Raw genomic sequence first — 22304 nt, 5'->3', positions numbered from 1 at the left:
ATGCGGTTGTCAGAAACTAATCCCATCTTGTTTATTCGAGAAAGTTTCAAGTGACCTCTAAGCTAGCTGGCACTCACAATTAAATCAAATATATTCGATAGAGACTTAGTCGACCTAAGTCCTACGTCACATCTATAGGATATATTATTCCAATGCGCAGAGCCTATTGGGAATATAGGAACTACACTACATGGCCCCCAACGTTTGGTAAGGCACTAATTTAACGCTAGATTACTAGAGTAACTAAGTCGTGCTTTTCACAGGGACCCCTTTTTCCCATAAAATACTCCAAGTGGGTGGGTAAAAGGATAACATATCCACCATAACTAAGTGGGACGAAAATCCTATGTATTAGTTGTTGGTTTGTTCAACGTTGAAGGATACAGTGTTCCAAAATATTGTGCACCTTATCTTTGTTTCCTTGAAACTTGGTCTGCAAACTTTCAGTCAACAAAATGACTGAAAACGAGACCGGAGGAGCTGCAGCCAGACCGGGTTTAGACGTTACAGGTTTCCAAGAAACCGACCCCGATGCTATAATCATCCGGGAAAGTTTAAGGAAAATCATCACTATGAAGCTTATAACAAATGGCCTATCATCAAGAGGTAGTAGGGTAATTTTTGTCATAGAGACACATGAATATGGGCAGACAGAGGTGTTCTATTCATGGATTGTCTTTCCTGAAGCAAATCCAGTAACACGTGTTCCACTTCTACAAAATAGAGGAACCTCCAGTGGAATACACTCCTTTTGAGGATGTTGAAATTCTGCTAACATATCAAGAGCACCAGCGCAGGTTTAAAGCTGCCCTACAACATCAAAATCACATTACCAGGCTCCGTCCACTAGGTAGACCAGTAGCAACATGGCCGGTACTAGCCAGCTATACACCACATCCTGACATTGAAAGAATGACAGATATAGAACTATTAGCTCAGCTAAAACAATTAATAAAAATACATAGACAATTGGTTCAATATGTCCTGCGGACTCTAACAGTCCAACCTGCTATAAGGATTCTACAGCACACCCCTCATCAGGGGAACACAAACAAAACTACACCACAGACTATACAATCGGTCATTGGTAAATTACCCCCAAAAAGGGAACAAATTCCATTCTGGTTAGCTCAAAAAATTATTCAATTCGAGGCAGTATTTCCCGATAGTACACCTCATGGGAAACACAGGATTCTAACAATCTGTTTACCAATGGGGATCACACCACAACTGGAGGACTGTGACACTTGGGGTACAGTCTTTGCGGCAATCTACACCTAAACACATGGTGTTCCGTCTATGGCGGTAATACCAGACATCCTGAAACAGATTCAAAATAAATACGGGGCAGAGCCTGCTTTAAATTTTGTTATAAAGTTACTGAAGGATTTCAAATTGGTCTCAGCTATATTATTAGCTAATATTAAAGGTGAAGCAGCATCCGTGGCGATCCACCAAAAACTAAAAGAACTTGATGTAACTGAGCAACCGTATGAACGGGCAAGAATAATAGAAAAATCCTATAAAGAACTAGGTAAAGATAGTTTGGGTGGGAAACCAGTACAACTCCAACTAACAGAAAATCCTGAAAATGTTTTTATTAAAAACACTCTCACTGCTCCTAAAAAGAAGTGGGAAAACACTAAACAGACACTTAAAGAGAATCGTTCTCAATCCAGAGGTAGGTCTCCTAAAAAGGAGCCCTTTGAAAAGAGGTATAACCTCAGAAACAGGGATAATTTGAGAAAACCTGATAGATATCAAGATACTGATACACGTCCCTCTCATACCATTTCAGAATTTCTCACAGAAACTGTAAAGAAGAGGACGATCAGCGTGAAGTCCAAAGATGATCATCGCGTTCCAAAAAATAAGAAAACTCAATTCACCAAAAAGAAGGTAGCAGGTCTAAAAATCAGACATGCCGAGGATCTTGGGGACACAACTCATGAACGGGGAGTGGGCTCAGACAAAGCTGGACAGCGCAGCAGAAGTTACTATAGCTCTCAAGATCCTGAAGGATCATCTGGAGACAGTGGACTTGAATGAATACATTCATGTTGAAACTGCCGATACCAGGGTTAGTGAACCCCATAAGTTATATGAAGTAACGCTCAGGATAGAGGGGGACATAACTAGAAAAATAAGAGCACTCTTTTGGGAAAAACTCTCTAAGGGTTAAGGCCATCTTCTGGCTGAACAAGACTGGCCACCTGAATTTGTCAGGGAGTGCCCAGATGGCGAAGACATCATTCTGCCAGCCTTCTCAAATCATATTCCTATTCATAAAAAATACACCTATGCCAGAAAATGGGCAGTAGCCCAGGCACGAGCATTATATAAAAAAATTATGTGGGATGGGATGAGTATTCTCCTCACCATAAGATCCAGTTAAAAAATCAACCAACTGCTCAGAGGCAGTATCCAGTTAAGCAAATAGCTGAAAAACAGGTCAGGGAGATCTTGGATCAACTTGAATACCAAGGGGTGATTGAAACATGCACCTCGTCCATGGACAATCCTTTGTTTCCCGTCTCCAAACCAGACAATACATATCGTCTAGTTTTGGACTACAGGCATTTAAATTCTTGTTGCAAAACCTTTGCAGTCCAAAATGCACACAGTGCAGCACTGATGAATAACATTGTGCGCAAAAAGTATAAAACTACATTAGGTATTTCAAACGGTTTATTCTGTCAAAACATTGCACCTGAAAGCAGGTACTTGACTGCTTTCTCAATTATGGGGACACAACGTCACTTCTGTCATCTCCCCCAGGGATTCACGAATAGTCCAGGGTTATTTTTAGCCAGAGTAACAGAGTTACTACAAACGTCTGATTATGAGGCGTTATCTTATGTCGATGACATCTATCTAACAGACAATGACTTGCATAGGCACTTGAACAGAGTGAACACCATAATACTTGGCTTCGCATCTGAAGAGTACAAATTCAATTTTAAGAAATCACGAATTGCCCATCTCAACGTCTTATTCTTAGGATATGAGTTATCAAGTGAAGGTAAAAGCCTGGCAGCGAACTTTTTAGAAAAGTGTGCACTGCTCCAACCTTACAGTCAATTCTAGGCTTCCTGAATTTCGGAAGTACTTATATTCTAAATTACGTAGAAAGGGTTTAACCTCTCTACGAACTAATCAAACCTGATTTCAAATCAACTAATTGGACTCAAAAACAGACATAAATTTTGCTTTCAGTACAAACAGACATGTTAGCAACAACCCATTTACAGACACGCGTAAACGTACGCAACCTTGTAATCCGAATCATAGCTGGAATATGCGGATTCGCGTACCTAACCTTTAATCAAGGTGAAAAGGTACCAATTGCTTATAAATCACACTTCCACATACAAGCTGAAATTAAATTCACCTCAACAGAAAAAATTCTGACAGTGGTTCAAACTGCAGTAGCAAAAGAGAGAGCCCTTGCACAGGGAAAAAGCATAAAGGTTGTTACTCCTGTACCTGCCTTAGAGGCAGTGACAAAAGCAAGCATTCCGAATGCAAGGGCTTTACATCCAAGGTAGATACAGTGGGTTAATTCTCTTGCTGCAACAGACGCTGAATATGTTTTTGACCCTTACTTGAAAACTCAAGAATTTCTACAATACGAACAAGAATGTCCTTTGCCCACTGAGATTCTGCCTCTAGAACATTACAGATGTGTATAATTTACACAGACGGATCAGCACAGCCCGCAATTGGGGGCAAACACGCTTATAGTGCTGCGTGCGTGATTTTTAAAGGTCGCTGCTGCGATGGTAAATTCCGACCAATGGTCACTAAAACTCAATCTCTAGGAGATTGTACAGCTCAGCGAGCTGAACTACAGGCTTTCAAGATGGTGCTTGAAAACACTGATTGCGAATTCCCCACACTCATAGTGTGCGATTCATATTACTGCGTTCAATCTTACAATGAATACTTGCAGAACTGGGTTTAAAATGGTTTCAAAAATGCAAAAGGAGGCACAATCAGGCATAAGTTGCTTTGAGAGCAAGTAGTTCTATTACAGAAAGAACTACAAAAGGCTCACATGATTCACACACTGAGTCATCAGCGTGATGGCGTTCACGTTGTAGAGAATACATTGGGTAATGAAGCTGCAAAGGCAACTGTGCAAACGGCTTCCGTAGCTGCAATCACTCGTTCAAAAACAACAAAAATAGACGGTGAAACAATGCTAGCTGTCAGTGCCACAAGCAAAGGCAGTGGTGCAGCGTTACCTCTAAACTATCCACTCGAATATTCATACATAATTGATGCAAACTCCGTTCCTTTTGCTCGAATCCCTGGAGTGGGGGATAGGGTAATTCCAAACAGGAAATGTAGAGGTGCTTTGATACAAGAAGCACATATGGGAGAGGGTCAGATACATCAAGGGATCTCAAAATCGCTACTAGAATTAAAAGAGACGTACTGGTGGCCAGGGATGAATGCACACATTTATGAATTTACAATTAATTGCGATGTCTGCTACAGAGATCACAGCATATAAGGCCACAAGATACCTGACTACAGTATAGCCAGCCCAGTACAGACACCATTGTTAGACATCACTAGACTTTTTACCCGCAGACGTCACTATGGACGAATGCAGTCCCCACAACGATTAGGACTAATCTTAGCAGCACATGAAGGACTTGCCTCTGCACACGCAGGTGTTTCCGCCACAGTGTCGTTAATAAAGCAAAGATACTGGTGGCCGCGCATGAGGAAACAGACCTGAAACTATGTTTTGGAATGTGAAATCTGCCAGAAAATGAAAGTTTCAACGGTGAAACACCCGGCGCAGACGCCCCTTCTAATTTCAGATAAACCATTAGCATGTGTTTACCTGAACCACTGTGGTCCCTTACAAAGGAATGGTATCCTTAAATATATCATGGTCGCAGTGGATTCATGCTCAAGATTCATTTGGATGTGGCCTCAGCTCTCAGTTGACGCCCGAACTGTTATAAAAGATTTGTGAGTCTTTATCGGCACATACGCAATGGGCACGCTACATTCTGACCAGGGTCCTGCGTTTAGCTCTCGAGCTTACAAGGAGGCCATGGCCAATCTGGGCGTTTCATTGCGGTACTCAAGTCCATTCCATCCTGAAGGAAATTTGGTAGTGGAAAGAAAAAACCGGGACATAAAGCAATCTATAACAGCTAGGGTATTGGGCTCGGGTGACGGTGGGTCAAATATCTAATAAGTGTACAACATAGTTTAAATAATCTGCCAAGGAATTCTCTGGGTGGAATCACGCCATATGAAATCCTTTTTGGACTAGAATGATTGTCGAAGACCTCGATCGTCATACTTCAGTGGTAGAACAAAAACCCTTTGATATCAAAGACCGTTTGGCTGTTTTGCAGGACTTAAATGAAACACGAAGAAGTCTAAGCAACACATTACAGAAGCCAATGACCACTGAAGAAAAACCACCTGTTCCAGCAAGACCTGTCTGGATTCCAAAGATTGGGGGTCTAGTCAGAGAAAAGATCGCGGATAAGAAGGAATTTGAGCCTTTTTATAGGAAACCAGTACCTGTGCTAGCAATTCACGGATCAAGAACAGTGTTACTGCCGCCCCTTGCTGGAAGAAAGGAGAACTGGGTCGTGTCTATCGATCTGGTAAACCCACATCATGTGGCCGATAATAGGTAGTAGGCCCAGTGGACTCCAAAGATTTAGCAGACTACCAAATCTTGCTACTATCCAAGAAGTTCAAACTGAGAGACTCAACACCTTTGAAGAATCTGCAGTGCGAAAAGAAGGACTATGTAACAAAGAAAGGGAACTTGTGCCTCTTGAGACCCAATAACAGTTTGTCAAGACACTCCTGTCTACAATTATATAGCATCATACTATGCTAATATGAAGCTCCAGTGATTTCAAGTAATCCTGATGCAATACCAACAATTGACAGAACTGCTTCTGGCTATTTCATCAACTTTGATATGTTTTCTGAGGATCCCAGTGAACCTGAAACGACGCCAGCAAATAAAACTTTCAAGGAACAAGTAACAGAACGCTTTCACCAACTTGCAAATACATATCTGGTTTTACCACGGGTTGCATTTTGTATTGTGTTAGGTGTACCTTTTTTTCCTACTTTGGCTGATTCTTGTTTTAAGTTTGAGAAAGCTAGATGGAAAATATAGTAAAATGGACGCAGCAAGCAGGAACATCAACTTGCTCCTGAAGCCACACATATCATCTCATCGTGAACAAAAAGACCTGTCATCAGTAAACATCACAGCCATTCCTTTACCTGGTGGTATAGCATGGGACAGAACTGTTTATGACATCTATGGTCCTGTAGAGCTGTTTAAGATTCCACACCAATTTAAGGTTTCCTTGAGTGACTTTGTTTCACCAAGCACATTTTCTGATGACTGGGACTTTGAGACTGTTAATAACATGATGGCAGACTTAGAAATGTCAGCAAAATTTACAAAACATGAATACTTATAAGGTTCATCAGATTATGAACAAATGTATTGTTTTAATCATTTTGGTCATCATCTTTTGCACAACTCCCCAAACCTTAGAAATGTTTTTACTTATAAACAATGGAAACATTGTCCAACGCCACCAAAGGGTAGCTCAAAGACATTCTATGAAAAATGTCCATACTTCTCAGGTTTTAATGTCACAAGTCCAGAAACATTTTACTTTAAAAATGTTAATAAGACAGGAATGAAAAGTATGTTGACTAATACTAAGCAAATTTATTCTGCGGCCTTTTATGCTCAATTGTCCACATTAGGTTTTGACTTTTGGAAAGACAACATTGAGACAAAAACTGTCTGGGGCACAAAAGAATGGCAGGTGCAAGGTTTAGAAGCCTTATTCAGAGCCTGCATCATCCCAGAACAAATAACTTCTTTAAATGACACTGTTCAACAGACATCTTTTCTTGGCTTAGCTACGATAAAAGACTTAAACAAACCGTCTATACCTAAACCCACACCTGATAGTAATGGAACAAGAGATGAGGAGGTAGACGTGAAATATATTTTACAACAAAACAAAACTAATCCTGATTGGAAAAAATTGATAATCTGGCCCGCAGACACGAATAACTGTCAAGATAGATTCTTGAACAAGACACAAGGGTTTACAGTAACTAGGCCAGATCCAAGATATGTCCAGAGACAAAATACAGGGATAATGCCAACATACAGTGTAGGAAAACTGTGCCTTGAGTGGCTACAAAAATCCACACTACCAGATATAAAACAACACTCAACTTTACTTAAAGATAGCGTTGATTTGAGATACTTCTTAATAGGGCCTCGTAAACCACGTCATAAACGTTTCATATACGCCGTGATATATGCTGCTTAAAATTAAGCATGGAAAGTCACGCAAATGAAAACTGCAGAACGAATACGAGAAATTGATCGTATTAATTTAGAGAAAGCTCTCTCTGTAATTGACAATGGGTTAACGACTCTGTCACCCAGAATGTATTCGCTGGACAGCATAGTATCCTCTGCCATAGACATAATAGAACAGCACTTGCTCATGTTACAACATGGACAGTCTCAATTGCGTTCTATAATGCTGCTAGGCTGGACGTTACAAAAACTTCGTTCAGGTTATGTGCTTTGGCGTCTGATGAACACCACGTCATTGTTTACTGGATTTAACCTTACAGATAAACAAATCTCTTTGGCACAGAGGGGAGCATACTATATGGTGCTGAGCATAGAAAAACTGGAAAGACCAACTCATCCTGCCACCTGCAAGGTGGTCACTTGTTGTATGCAAGTATTGTTTCCTAAAACTAAGACAGATGGGGAGTCGCCGCTATGGCATTCACTGAACATCTCTTCTATATGAATTGATATTTTAAGTAGAATGAAAGCCATTCTTTTACAAAAAACTGTGCCACAGACCTCATCCAGAGAGACATATGATCTACAAGTTGCAAGATCCTCTGTGGAGATACATGCCCTATTATCAACAAACTGCCACACACATTTTGCAGAAATGTTAGGTCGTATCTTAAACATGTCTGATACCAGTGGTATTGTACATGTATTTAAGACGATTTTTTCAGGACTGTTAGCACCCTTTCAAGCAGTCCTCGGCATTTTCCCAAACTTCGTGCACTCTGTGTTTGGGGCCTGCTTCTCATTTTGGGACTCGTAGCAGGGATACTATATTTGTTCCTTCTGCTCCGATATGGCAAGTCCAGTCACCAGCGATACCCAGATTACCATGGAGAACACTCTTCTGGCAATGCAGTATCGTGAGCGCATAATACAGATTCTTGGCTTGGCTCGTTTGAGAGATCTGAATACCACATGGTTCCTGTCATTCAGACCAATCTGGCAAGATTGCATCTTACCTGTTCTACGATGCCTGCTATGTGGAGAACAATGTGTGCTAGACATCTGTCTGACAGTTACATCAGCACTGCCAACTGATGTTGATGCTTTGCTTGGTTCGGTAACGGCTCATGCATTGTATTGTCCCCAATGGCTACCAATCCTGATGATGGCATTCATTGAGGTCTCACCAGCAATTCCAGCTGAGAGTTAGATACGTGCACCAACAGGCACACTGGTACCATCTACTGTGAACATTGCTAAGACGACTGACGCTGAAGGCGATGCTTCTCATCTGTGTACGATTGATATTCTTAATGAAGTGGTTCAACTTTCACCTACTGTGGTAGACGATTTCTTTGCCAGCTTAGAAGATTTAATGTTTTCTCCTGACACCGAGAATAACTTTTGAAATTAACACACAGCGTTCTATCAACTTTGAATTTGACCTTCATTTTTCAGACCAAAGAAAAAAAAACTTCTAACTTTGGAATTCTATTTTTCTACGATTTGATTTGACTTTTTTCCAAAATTGAACTTTGGAACAAAGTAATCTGCTTAAAGTAGAACTATTCTTAGAGAACAGGAATTCTTTGAATACTTCCTGGAAATAATATTGACCTTATCCACAAACAGAACCAGTTTATATATTTTGCTATGGGATGGTCTCGGACTTTTTCTTCTGTATTTGTATAAATGTAATTTTCATGATTCATTCAGTTAGCATTGCCAATATCATACTATATGCTTAAAATGAAATCATTGCTCTCAAATGCGTACAGTACTAATACCCATTTTCGTGTGCAACCATTTCAAATGCATTTTATGTATTTTTGCGTGGGATTGTAAACACATGCTTTAGATATGTTTTAGTGCTTAAATTTAGTAATGTCAAACATAATGAAGTGGAGTGGGTGTTGTATAGCATTTTAGGGCCCTAGTGTAATTTTCCCGATTCATGCCCTTATATAGGTATTAATCCCCTTGTCCTTATATAGGCATAGAAATCATAACCATATTTAGACATTGTTAGAACTGGGATTTCTGGTTGGCTAAGGCTTGCGCCAAAGCCAGGCAGAAACCACCACTCTAGTCAGGGCAAGTGAGTTACACGCCAAAGATAACCCCTGCTCACCCCCTTGGTAGCTTGGCACGAGCAGACAGGCTTATCCCGGAGGCAATGTTTAAAGCATTTGCGCACGCACACAGCAAAAACATCCCAGGCACACTACAAAAGGAACTCCACACAAGGTTATATAAAAATAACTTTTGTATTGCCAAAACACATCAGATAGTAATCACACAATATACATTGTGCCAACTGACACGGGCAATATTCAAACAGGATTATTTACACAGTACAGGGCCACGTGGGCCACTGTCAGGATCAACACTTAGCAGAAATAGCACTTCGAGAGCATAGAATAAGTGTAGCACGAAATAACAAGTGTAGAACACAACCAGTAACCACTGGTAAAAGGTAGGTACCCACTACGCAATACTAATCACCATAGGCATAGAGCACGCAAGGACACATGAACTCACTAGTATAAACTATACCAGGCAAAACAACCTCCTAAGCATGAAAACACATTTAGAGGTATCACAGGCATAAAGGCATTGCACATTACGCTTAACTCATATTAGGCCTAACCAGTATAAATACAGTAGGCAATCTCCTCCCTAGTCAAAATACATTAGACCCTACCCCCTAAGCATAACTCACATTTAGGGGCGTAAATCACAGTGAAGCACAATCTCACTAACACAAACCTCCATAGGTAAAACCATCTCTAGAGGTCTCAGCACAGGGTGCGTAAAACATACTAGATGCATTACATTTCCTAGCACCACATTTAAAGCACCTAAATCACAACAGTTGATGGACAGAATGCAGAACAATGTCATACATTCACCCCAGTACAGAGATCTGGGCCTAAATCCATCGTTTTTTTGCACTCCACACCACCCCAGTTCAGACATGGCCATATGCAAATCAGCCTTGACCCTGTGCCTCATGGGAACAGTCCAGCCCGAACTGCCAAGCCATGTCTTTCCTGGACCGGATTCAAGCATCCTAGGACCGGTTTCTGGCTATCAGCCGTCTTCAGCCAGGATAGCTTGACTCCAGTGGTGTGGAGAGCATGGGACTCACATCTGAGCATACCCCTCCCACTCGGGGTGACAAATGCAAAAACAACAGTTGATGGACAGAATGCAGAACAATGTCATACATTCATCCCAGTACAGAGATCTGGGCCTAAATCATCGTTTTTTTGCACTCCACACCACCCCATTTCAGACATGGCCATATGCAAATCAGCCTTGACCCTGTGCCTCATGGGAACGGGGGTGGATTAAACCCAGATCTGCTGACTGGGTATGAGTGTTTGATTGGTTCAGATGCTCCGTCCATCACCACCCCCTTTTGTACCACTATCCACAAACCAGCCCCCCTGGCCAACTGGCCATCTCGAGGAGGGGCTCAAATGCCCTGTGTTCAGAATGTCAGGGCGCGCCATCGCAGCATCAGTCAGGGGTGCGCCACCGGCACAAACCTAAACGTTGCAGCTGCCCACTACTTGCTGGGCAGCTGAGGACAAGAACAGGGCCTAAACACTGCAGCTGGCACTAAGTGCTGCACAGCTGTGGAAGGCCAAGGTAGGGGCGAAGGGAGTGCGACACATTCCCAGGTTCACCAAGAACAGGCCCCCTGAAATAAAAGCCTAAATGGTGCAGCTGCCCACTACTTGCTGGGCAGCTGGAAATGACAAACGGCGGCAGGGGCTCTCACTGGCCCTTAGGAACTAACTGGCCCACAGGTTGGAGCCACGCAGGCTCTAGGAATGATGGGGCCACAACGTTGGAGCCATCTTGGCTCTGTAAATCAACATGCCCATCGTTGGAGCCCACAGGCTCTAAAAACAACACATGCCACCAGGAGCACACTGGCCTCTTAAACAATCATGCCCCTCGTCGCAGCTGACCCCTGCCAACATGGGGCAGCTGGAAACAAAGAATGCGAGCACTGCACCAGGGTGCCCTCTGGCCCCTATGGTGTTTGAAGAGAACTTGCCCCCAATTGGAGCTCACACAGGCTCTGGGCAATCAACTGTGCCCTCAAAGGTTGGAGCGGCCCGCTTCCATCAGGGCCGCTCTAAAAGGAATGACACGGTATTTTCATGGGCGAAAAGGGGGGCGAGCACCGACAACATGCCCTGACACCACCCTCCCTAAACAACAAAGTATGGGCCCCTCTAGGCCCGAGCAAACACTTGGGCCAACTGTTGGAGCAGCCCTCTGTGGAAGCTGGGCTGCTCTTGGTAGGGGCACCAGCAGGGTGCCTCGACATCCCTCCCTCCCAGCCAGCTTCTACTTACCGGCTCGTGGGAGGCACTTTTCCGCTCTTCGCCCAGTCCCTCCCCTACGACCGGGACTTCACCGTGAAGCCTGGAGGCTGCAGCGCTCATCTCACCTGCGCGGGTGGGTGACTCGGCCCGGGGAGCCCTTGATGCTCCGGTCAGGCAGGGCTCTCTTACTCTGGAGAGCCTCGTGGCTGCACTTCTGCCCCACAGCACCGCTCTCGCCGGCATCTTCACCCGGTCCCCCATCTCGGGACCAGGGCTCATCACCGGCACTCGAGGAGGTGGGGTAGGCTCCTGACCTCCTCTCTCTCCTCGCTCAACTTCCTCTTCCATCCGCGGCCCTGCCCACAACCAGGCGGGCCGCGGGCGGCGGTGGCAATCTCCCGGGGCAACTTTGGTCGCATTAATGTGAGGGGTAGGCACCCTCGACATCCAAAATAACGCTGGCATGCGGGTAGGCAACCGCTAGGCTTCGATTCGCAGGGTGGGCACCCGCATTAAATTAGCAAGGGAAACCGAAGACGCAGGGTGGGCACCTGCGCACGAAGTATGAACAAATCAGCGGGGTGGGCACCCGCTAGATCAAGGCATCCCAGGGGAATCCCTCCCCGGGGAAACCCCTCTCAAGGGTCAGCAGCATCGCGCTGCACAGCCCATGCCCCTTTTTGGCTGGGCAAGTAAAAGTATCCAAAAAGCGCCCCTCCTGGCAATCAAAGTGCTGTGATGTAGGGGAGAGCACCCCCAGGTCACTACAGCAACAGAAGGGTCCTGTAGGAAGAGGAAACACAGCGCTTCCAAGGAAACTTCAACCCTTAGCAAAGGCAGAACCAGGGGAACAAGGTCCAGATAATCCATCAGGCATCCAGGGGCAGGGCAAAGCCCAGGGAGGCAAGCCTTCCCCTCGGCCCCAGCAGCAGCACGCCCCTGGTTGTTTCAAGTGTCAGAACAAGAACATTTTCATGTGGTCACAGCCCCTCTTTTATACACAAAATCCCTTGTCTCAGGCTGCAGGGCAGGGGGAGAACCAGTTACAACTGGTTCTTGAGCACTTTGTTGTGCTCATCCCCTCTCACTATTCACAGGACAGGCTAGGGTCATCAGTCGCACCACAGGGGGTGGAGCCAGCATTGTGTAGGGAAGGCCCAGCCCTATTCAGGTCCCAGGTACACCCCTCCCTCACATCAACATGTAGATCTCTCCATTCACCACCAGGGCAGACCCATCCTGACTTCCTAGAGCCAGGCGCACCAGCCAGCTCCAGCCAATCACAAGCCAGACAGCCAATTCACATTCACTGCACAGACATGCCAACTTTTAGAAGTGGCACTTCCACACTAATATGCATAAACAAAAGGAATCCTCCTTAGAACGACAGGGAAGTGTTCTCCTCAGTGGTATGGGAGCACTTAGTGTTTTGTAAAATACCCCTCACACACAGGCCCCTTGGTGTCATGCTTCATCATAGGGGTCTTCGCAACCCTCTAGCGGGTTGCGGCGTGCTGCGACCTACGACTACGCGGGAGCACTTTTAAGTTATGGCTATATGTGGTGCGTGTGAGTGGGTAAGTGTTTATGTGAGTGGTGGGATTTAGTGAGAAAATTAAAAAGCACCTGGCTCGTGGGTATAGCAGAATTTATTTTTATTCATGACCCCGGGCTGGTACTAGTAAAAGAAGTGAAGTGTGAGGCGTGTTTTGTCGTGATTATGGACAAAACCTCATGTGTGCGTCGACATGTTTCGGAGGGAGGGCTCCTTCTTCAGGACGGGGGCACAACTTCCCCACCTTACTCACGTTTCACGTTTAACTAATAGAGTTCTCTAATAGAGTTCTCTGCTGCTGATTTTGAAGCCGGCTGCCGTTTCCTTTGACAGGAGACCCTTCACTTTGCCGCCTGAACCTGCAGGGCTCCTGCTGAATTTGTCGCGCTATCTGGCAGCGCTTGTGTTCCTCAGACTCTGCAGCGCTATCAGGCAGCGCTTGTTGCTTCACTTCTTGCGTTTCCCTCTTCACGGGAAACACTCACTGTTGTGGGCTTGTTGGCCGGGAGGCCAAGGAACTTCAGCGCCCACAAGCCAGCTGGGCTTGGAGCACCTCCCCGCCACGCCCCCCTCACCTGGAACAAATTGCGACGAAGCACCGCTGAAGAGCGGAGTTCTCTGCTGCTGATTTTGAAGCCGGCTGCCGTTTCCTTTGACAGGAGACCCTTCACTTTGCCGCCTGAACCTGCAGGGCTCCTGCTGAATTCGTCGCGCTATCTGGCAGCGCTTGTGTTCCTCAGACTCTGCAGCGCTGTCAGGCAGCGCTTGTTGCTTCACTTCTTGCGTTTCCCGCTTCGCGGGAAACACTCGCTGTTGTGGGCTTGTTGGCCGGGAGGCCAAGGAACTTCAGCGCCCACAAGGCAGCTGGGCTTGGAGCACCTCCCCGCCACGCCCCCCTCACCTGGAACAAATTGCGACGAAGCACCGCGCATCGCGGGACGCGCGCGGGCGACGCCGGGCTAAGCCCGGGCAAAGGGCGGGCCCTCTGTGGCCCTCTGTGGCCGAGGTAGGCCGGGCTGGGCCTGGTTATTTTCATCGACAGTGTTTTTAAAATTGTGTCTTCTATTACCTATGGGAAATACGCCTGACTGTTTGAGGAAGTAATCATCTATGTGAAACTGTTCTGCAACTTCCTCGGACTTTATTGTCGGGCTATCATTGTGGCATCTCTTGGACTATATTTATTATTTTAGGAGTATTGTATTATTTCTGCTACCACTCATCCGGAGGGAAATCATTTTTATAATATAATTTTGTGGTTAAATTCTACTAGAAGATGTCTAAGAAATTGCGTTCGGGAAGGGAAGTGGGAGGTATACCTGGCGCAAACAAAGATGTTATTCGCACCAGAAATAAATCTGTAAACAATCCCCCGTTGAAGGGTCAATGCCAACTTTTTGAGCTGTGGGATTTGCCCTCCCCTAAGAACGCTAATTTATCTACTAACAAAAACCCTCGTGTCATGGCCCAGGGGGCTCACACTCAAGCTATTACATACCCGCCGCTCCCTCTTGTGCAGCCCTTATTACAACAGTCTGTGCCAGTGTTGTCGCCCTCCCTTGTCCCCTTGGAAGGGAAGGATGTGAGTAAATTCGCTTCTTCAGTACCTGCAAGGGAACCTACGAAGCAACTATCTGTGCCTCAAACCCCGTCGAAGGATAGGTTGGGTTGTGACTTATCATCACTATCCATTAACCTTGAACTTTGCGGCCGTTACGTAAATACAGCGAAAGTGGAGTCTCTGCCCCCTATCAAATCCTCGGGGGGTGCAACCCCATCTGGACTAATGCTGTATAGTAGTACCCCCTCGTTGAACGGTCAGGACATGTCTGATTTGTTAGACGCTTCTGGGATCCCGGGTCTTCACCTATCTGGCATCTGCCATCCAGTGGAAGCATGTGAAAAACCCATCTCTGAATCTATGATCGCTTTGGAACAATTACTAGCCTCTATTCTATCTCTCTTGGGGAAATTTGTTGGTAACTCGGATTGTATCTTGGATTCCGTTACCCAAATACTGAAGTCTTTGTTACAAAAGTCATCTGATATGAGGAGTGTTCCCCCCCCTATGCCCGAACATAGCCTGCCAATGGGGGAAATAAATGTGGCTTCAGTGAATTCTGACATGAAAGCTGGGACATCGGTTTTGATATCACACACTGTAGCTATCCCCTTAACTGCAGTGCCCAACTGTATTAATAACTCAGTTCTTGAGATCGTGGAGAAAGATAAATCCATTTCTGGCCCTAAAGTGTCTCAAGACCTATTTCCCATCTTCATGTCTGAAAATAAAAAAGAACCTATTGATGATAAACATGAGGTAAAGGTAAAAAACGGTAAACTCAGAAACAATAAGGGGAATAAAAGGAAACCAATTAGAAAATATAGGAAGAAAAGGCAGCGTCGGATAATTTTTCAAAATTCTTCGACGGCACTGGAGAATGAAGTGATCGTTCTGGATCCTTCTTCTTCTATATTCACAAAGGCGGATATTGATATTGAATTGAATCCACCCATTTCCACTTTTCTAAAGGTAGAAAGTGAATTGTGTCCGCTAACGTCCCTGGGAGCGATTCCACAAATGGGGGGTCCCCTTCCAAGCCTCTCTCTACCAACAGCGACCGGAGTTCAAATTAAATATCAATCTGGGTCTCTTAATCCCTTGGCCTCTCCTTTCTTTGTAGCCCCTGAGATTGGAGACCGACACTTCCCGGATCGCCCTTTAACAACTTTAAAAGCCCCAGTGGACACTCTTGTGTTAGACTTCTTACCTCTATTTGATGTTGACCTGCCCTTAAACAGAGCTTGGCTTCTTAAGCGTTTCAGTGAGATAGAAAGTCTCCATCATATTCAAACTAGGGACATTGAGTTAGTTTCCCTGTTTGGTGAAGTCAAGGTAACGAGTATAAGGGTTAAATTCTATTCACCTATTATTGTAAATTTGATATTGCAGCAAGCTGAGAATTTTCAACGTACAGGCATTGATATTCTCCCGATCTTCCACCCTGGTAACATAAACCTGTCTTCTGGGGAGGTATTTGGAAGGAAGGAGCAAAATGGGGTAGCCTCTCCTCTTAGAGACCTGAAGATTTGGGTGTCTAAGGGGAAACGCTCGGTTTCCCAAGTGAAGCCACTTCCGCTGACTCAGAATTCCTCTTGTACAGAGGATAATAATCGGTGGAACTGGCTGCATAGTGCCTTTATCCACAAAAACAAAAGATAATCCCAGATTGTTTCGGCATCTTTAACACCTCATTAAATATTATTTCCTGGAATGCCGCAGGGATCCACAGTAGCCCAGAGAAATGTGATCTTTTATTTTCTCTGGGAGCTGATGTGATCTGTTTACAGGAAACGTGGTGTATTAATACGTTGAAGGTTTCTAAGGATTATTATGTCTTGGAAGTGCCTGCCGTACCCTCCAGGAAAGGTCATGCCAGGGGGGGAATTGCTTGTTTACTATCAAATAAATTGCAATGGAGATGTACCCATTATATCGATCCTAGCAAACTCTTTCATGCTATAACCATTGATAATTTGTTTAATAATGGCATAAAGTCCCCTATTGTTATTTTGAATGTTTATATTCCTCCGGAAGAGTGTTTTAATGTGATACTGAAGCAGGTATTTCGATATATTGATCTAACTAAAAATGTCCCATCCCCTCCGGAAATTATGCTTGTGGGAGACTTGAATTGTAAAATCTCCAATGTTAGTTTAGAACTTTTTAGGAATAAACCTAAGGAAGAGGCTTATTTTGTCCCTCAATCACTCTTCCCTGATAAATCAGTGACAAATAAAAGAGGGAAGATTTTGCTAAAAGAACTAGCGGCCGTCGACGGACTTATATTAAATGGGAGATTTCCGTCTGACGTGCCTGCAAAATTTACTCACAAGTCTCCCTTTGGGTCTTCTATCTTAGATTATGCAATCGCAGACTACGGTTTGTTTCCTTCAATTCAGGACCTTAAGATCATACCTACCCCTGAGTGACCATAGCATATTGTTTGTAACTATTTCGTTAATTCCTTTGACAATCGCACCCTGGTCTCTATATGGCAGTGATGCTGCCTTCCACGCTTCTTCTGGAAGGTGCTTTTGGAATCCCTCAGCCATTAATGGGGTACAGGATTTTTTATCCGATACCCTATTGGTGTTAAATGAATGGCGTGGGAATGAAATAGTTTATTTTGAAGAATTTGTTCGAAATATCACTTCTTTTGCTAAAAAAACTTCCAGACCCAGAAATGGGGTAGTGGTTCCTAGTATATTGCGTAACTTGAACAAGGAAATAAACAAATTAGTCCGTGAACAATATCTAGATAGAGTTATGGAACGTGGAAAAGAAATTTCCAGGCTAAAAAGAAAGAGAAGTAGACTCAAGCAAAAAATAAAAAAGGAACGGGAGGATAATGTTTGGATTAATTTGAGGGAATCTGTTGTTCATGGCAGGATCAGAGAATTTTGGGCAATAATCGGTAAGGGGTGCGGTTCTAGACTAAGCCCCTCTCCTATCCCTATAGCGGAAGAGGTATGGATTACCTATATTCGGGATCTTTATGCAGGGAACGGGTCTTTAAATGATGATATTGCCATCAGTGCTATTTCAGGTAATGATACTGCTATCGGTGCTACTCCCGTGGGTTTTATTAATTACCCTGCAGAAAAAGAAATTGAGATGGCTATAAAAAACATGCGTGTTTCAGGGGCAATGGGCCCTGATGAACTCCCCATGACGGTCCTGAAATTGGATCCGGCAAGGTGGAGCAGAATCCTGTATCCCCTGTATAAAGCCTGTTTTCTGTCTAAAACGGTACCCGCCTCTTGGAGGGGAAGTATCTTGGTCCCTATTTTTAAGAAGGGAACTAGGGATAGTCCGAGTAATTATCGTCTGATTGCTCTCCTCGACTCCATCGGAAAGGTATTTGCGAAATGTCTTTTAAAATCTCTCTCCGTTTGGGTAGAGGAGAATAACATCTTGCCATCAGAACAGACTGGCTTCCGTAGGGACCACGGTACGTTAGATAATCTCACCGCTCTTCATGTGGTCACAGATAAGTACGTTCGGGTGAGAGGTGGGGTAGTGTATGCCGCCTTTATTGATTTCTCCACAGCGTTCGACAAAGTTGATCGTGGAACGCTGTGGAGAAAATTGGCAGTGCTTGGTCTCCCATCCTATCTGTTGGAGCTGGTGCGGGCTCTTCACACGGAGACCTGGTGTAGGGTTCTGTTGGGGGGCGAAAGGGGGCTATCTGATACAATTCCATCTTTAAATGGCCTTAAACAAGGCTGTTTATTGGCTCCCCTTTTGTTCTCCCTATACACGGCAGACCTACCCGTCGCCTTGTCTGCCAGAGAGGGCATCGCCCCGGTGGTGGGGGGGACCCCTATTTCCTGCCTGATGTACGCCGATGATGTCCTTATCCTTGACTTAACTCCTGAAGGACTTGCAAATCGGCTACATGCTCTTTACACTTTCGCTGCAGCTCACTGCATGATGATCAATATTACCAAAAGTAAAGTTATGTGTATAGCTGGTAAGAAGAGGTGCCGATCTGTAGATTATGGTTGGTTTATCGGGGATCAAAAACTAGAGGTGGTAAAGTCCTATACTTTTTTAGGGAAAATCATCACGGCTAACTTGAGTGAGAAGCTCCATATAGAACATTGCTCACGCAAAGCTATTGCCCATGGCAAGGGCTTAAATTCCCTATACCATGCAACGGGGAAACGGCACTTTCCGAGTTTATTGGAAGTGTATAGATCTAAAATCCCCGCAACAATACTGTATGGTATCGAACTTATAGAGGTGAAATATTGGGACTTTTGCCATAAGATTGAGGGGAAACTTCTTAGATCTCTCTCTTCCCTAAATACTGCATGCTCTCTGGCCGCCTGCAGGCTCGACTTTGGTCTTAGGAGTAGCTGGGTGCAGGGATTATGTGCCCTCGTAAGATGGGTGGCCTGCCTTGCGAGAGCAGAAGTAGGGACAATGAGAGCCCTCCTCAGAAGTGAATTGTTGGGTAATTTTAATGAGTTTTCTCAACTTGTTCGTAATTTCAGAAAAGCTGTAACCCTACTAAAATTAGATGAAACTGCTCTTTTTTTGTATTCTCCTTTTCAGTTAAAACTTGTTTTAAAAGCAGCTTCATGGGACCTATGTTTCCAATCGGATAAAAAATTAATTTGTGAAAAAAGGAATGTAGATCTTCTCCTTGAATCTTATCTGATGAAACGACCACAACCCTATGTTTTATGGACCCTACCGCATGGTATTCGTAGATTCTGGTTTCTTCTACGCTACGATTTAATAGCTTTAAATCGACTGTTATCTAAATGGTACGGTTCCTCCCCTTTGTGCAATTTATGTAAAGTGGATATCCAGGACTGTATGCATGTGTTATTGATCTGCCCTGCGCTCTGTAAATTGCGCTCTAGATGGTTAAAAGTTATCTGTCTTCGCCTTGGCATTGTCACTTTGAATGACTTTCTTTTTGCACTTTACTGCCCTCCCAATGAAATGTTCTGCTTCCATATTTTTAATTTTTTTAAAGGTTTTTTAGCTATTTATTGATATGTTCCTAGAGATGTCTTGATGTCCCGACTTTTTGTAGTTTTGTTTCATATGTCAGTATTGTATTTAACCAAGGTTTTTTCTGTTTTTAAATGGTATATCTCTTTGTTCTTTTCTCTTTTTTGTAATGTATTTGTTTTGTGTTGAATTCTGTGTATTTTTATGTGGCCCTCTGTGAGAGCCAAAACATAATAAATAAAATTGAAATTAATAGTTAAAGATATGTTTAAGTCAATTTAACAAAAGTGAGAAAAAACTAAATATGTGTCTGTATATACAGGCTATTATGTACCTACAGCGGTTTTGGCTCAAGTAAATGCAAATTGCATGACCTGAGAAAAAGGAAACAAGAACAATATGGTCACCCTAGTCATGGGTGGCTCAAACAGGTGCAGTCACCTGGAACAGACCATCCAGCTTAATCAGCCCTGTGGAAAAAGACACTGACATGACAAACAACATAGATAACAAATAACACACTCATAAACAGATGGCAATGGTTTTTGTCATACTTATATAGTAGAGCTTGCTTGTTTCATGAGCATTCAGAACGTCTGGGGGGTGATTGCTAATATGCAGTCTATATGGAGAAATATGTAAAGTTATCAGTGTGGTCCCTTTACTTACTTGGGTAGTCTCAGTATGCACTAGTAACACCTATACTCACGAACACGGGAGGAGTTCTCCTCTGTCTAGCCCCACACGCTGCTCCGCTAGACTAAAGTGAGAGCTCAAGGCGTGTGGCTTATATACCCAAAGTTCGAGTGTTGATTGCTCGTTATGGATGCCGTTAAAGCGGAAGTCCGGGGATGCCCATGTATTGATAGCCCGGTGTTTAGTTTGGCATTTCTGTGCTAATTGAATGATTACCAGACCTTCTATGGTGTGTCCGGTACAAGATCGTCCCTGTACTGAGTGTTCTTCTTTTGCGCATGCATGGGAATGCCTGACTAGACCGCACATGTGCCGAAGACGGACTGGTTTTCCCCGCGCATGCCCTAACGGGAGATGTTTATTGTTCAATCTCGGCACTCTGTTTTTGATGGGAAAGCCATTCCATTATGAAACCAGCCTCCGCATAGTATTATGCGAGCTGCATCCTGGCCTCATATGGTATTCAGCCAAATAAAGGTATCAGTTACGTCGTGTTGAGGGACACATGGTTGTCTTTATTGAGGTTGTATCGGCATTGCCGATTGAACCTCTGAGCTCCACACTAGACACAATAAATCAGCGCACATCATCGCGAAGCATTTAATCACACGAGTTCGCACATACCAAACTCGACCCGCACTCTCCACACATCAAGAACTACCATGGTCACACATATTCCCCATGCATTCCTATGGGAGGGCAGGCCACTCACCACACATACACAGTGAGCTCACGCACTTTACACTGGACCTCAGTGAAAAAGTGCGCAGAGGCCTAAAATCACCAGCACCAGGTTACAGAAATAGGCTAGGCAAAAGCAAAACGTTTCGGGGTGAACCTGCCAAAAGGGCCAAGTCCAACAGACATAGCCCATGCAGTCCAAATACAGGCATGGATACTTCCACTAGTTCCGAAAAGCCACAACGATCTCTTTGAAAACTCGGCTTCAGCAGTTAGGGAATTCCCCTTGCTTGAATATTGATTTGTCCGAGAACTCATGGAGTTTTCAAAGAACTGCGATTCTTTGATGATATTATTATGTCGGCACCTTCAAGGTATAAATATGCCCACACTTGCCCAAGCAAACACACAGTGGTTTGGAGCAGTTCGACTATTTACTTCCCTGACACAGCTCGCTGCAGCAAGTGCCGAAGGAAGCCGACTCTCCAGCTGATGCACTGAGAGAGATGCTGTCTTTTCTCTTGCCAAGAAATCCAGCTCCACTGTTTCTGTTTCTGAGCTCCCCTTGCGGGGTGTTGGGAAATCGAGTCCTGAGACAGAGAGATACCAGACCCCCTTCATTCTAAACCAAAGTATGGAGCTGATTAGACCCTAAGAGAAATCTTGGATAGATTCTTGGCAAGGAGTACTAAACTTATACTACACCTCACTTACTTCTTCACGTTTCAGAATGTATTTATTTATGTATGTATTTTATGGCTTAGAAACCATATCATGCTTTTACAGTATTATTTTATAATACTCTTCTTGCTGTACGCATTATACTTTACAGCCAGTATTACGATGTAGCAGTTCAATTTTTCTGCATGAAAAAGACTGTTCAATAAATACTTTTATTGAAAATGCCCGTCTCTCTGTTTCTCTGCACCTCTGATGAAACGAAGCATGCACGATTGACTGAGTAAAATATCTATCTATTGTTTCCACAACTCTGAAGATACGTTTTATCTTGGGGAAACAAAGTTGTCATGTTTATGCGTTTGTCAGAAACTAATCCCTTCTTGTTTTTTCGAGAAAGTTTCTAGTGACCTCCGAGTTAGCTGGCACTCACAATTAAGTCTAATATATTCGATAGAGACC

The sequence above is a fragment of the Lissotriton helveticus genome, chromosome 5_1 (assembly GCF_964261635.1).
Source record: "Lissotriton helveticus chromosome 5_1, aLisHel1.1, whole genome shotgun sequence".
Taxonomy (NCBI): Eukaryota; Metazoa; Chordata; class Amphibia; order Caudata; family Salamandridae; genus Lissotriton; species Lissotriton helveticus.
Note: the sequence above shows the minus strand (reverse complement) of the source record.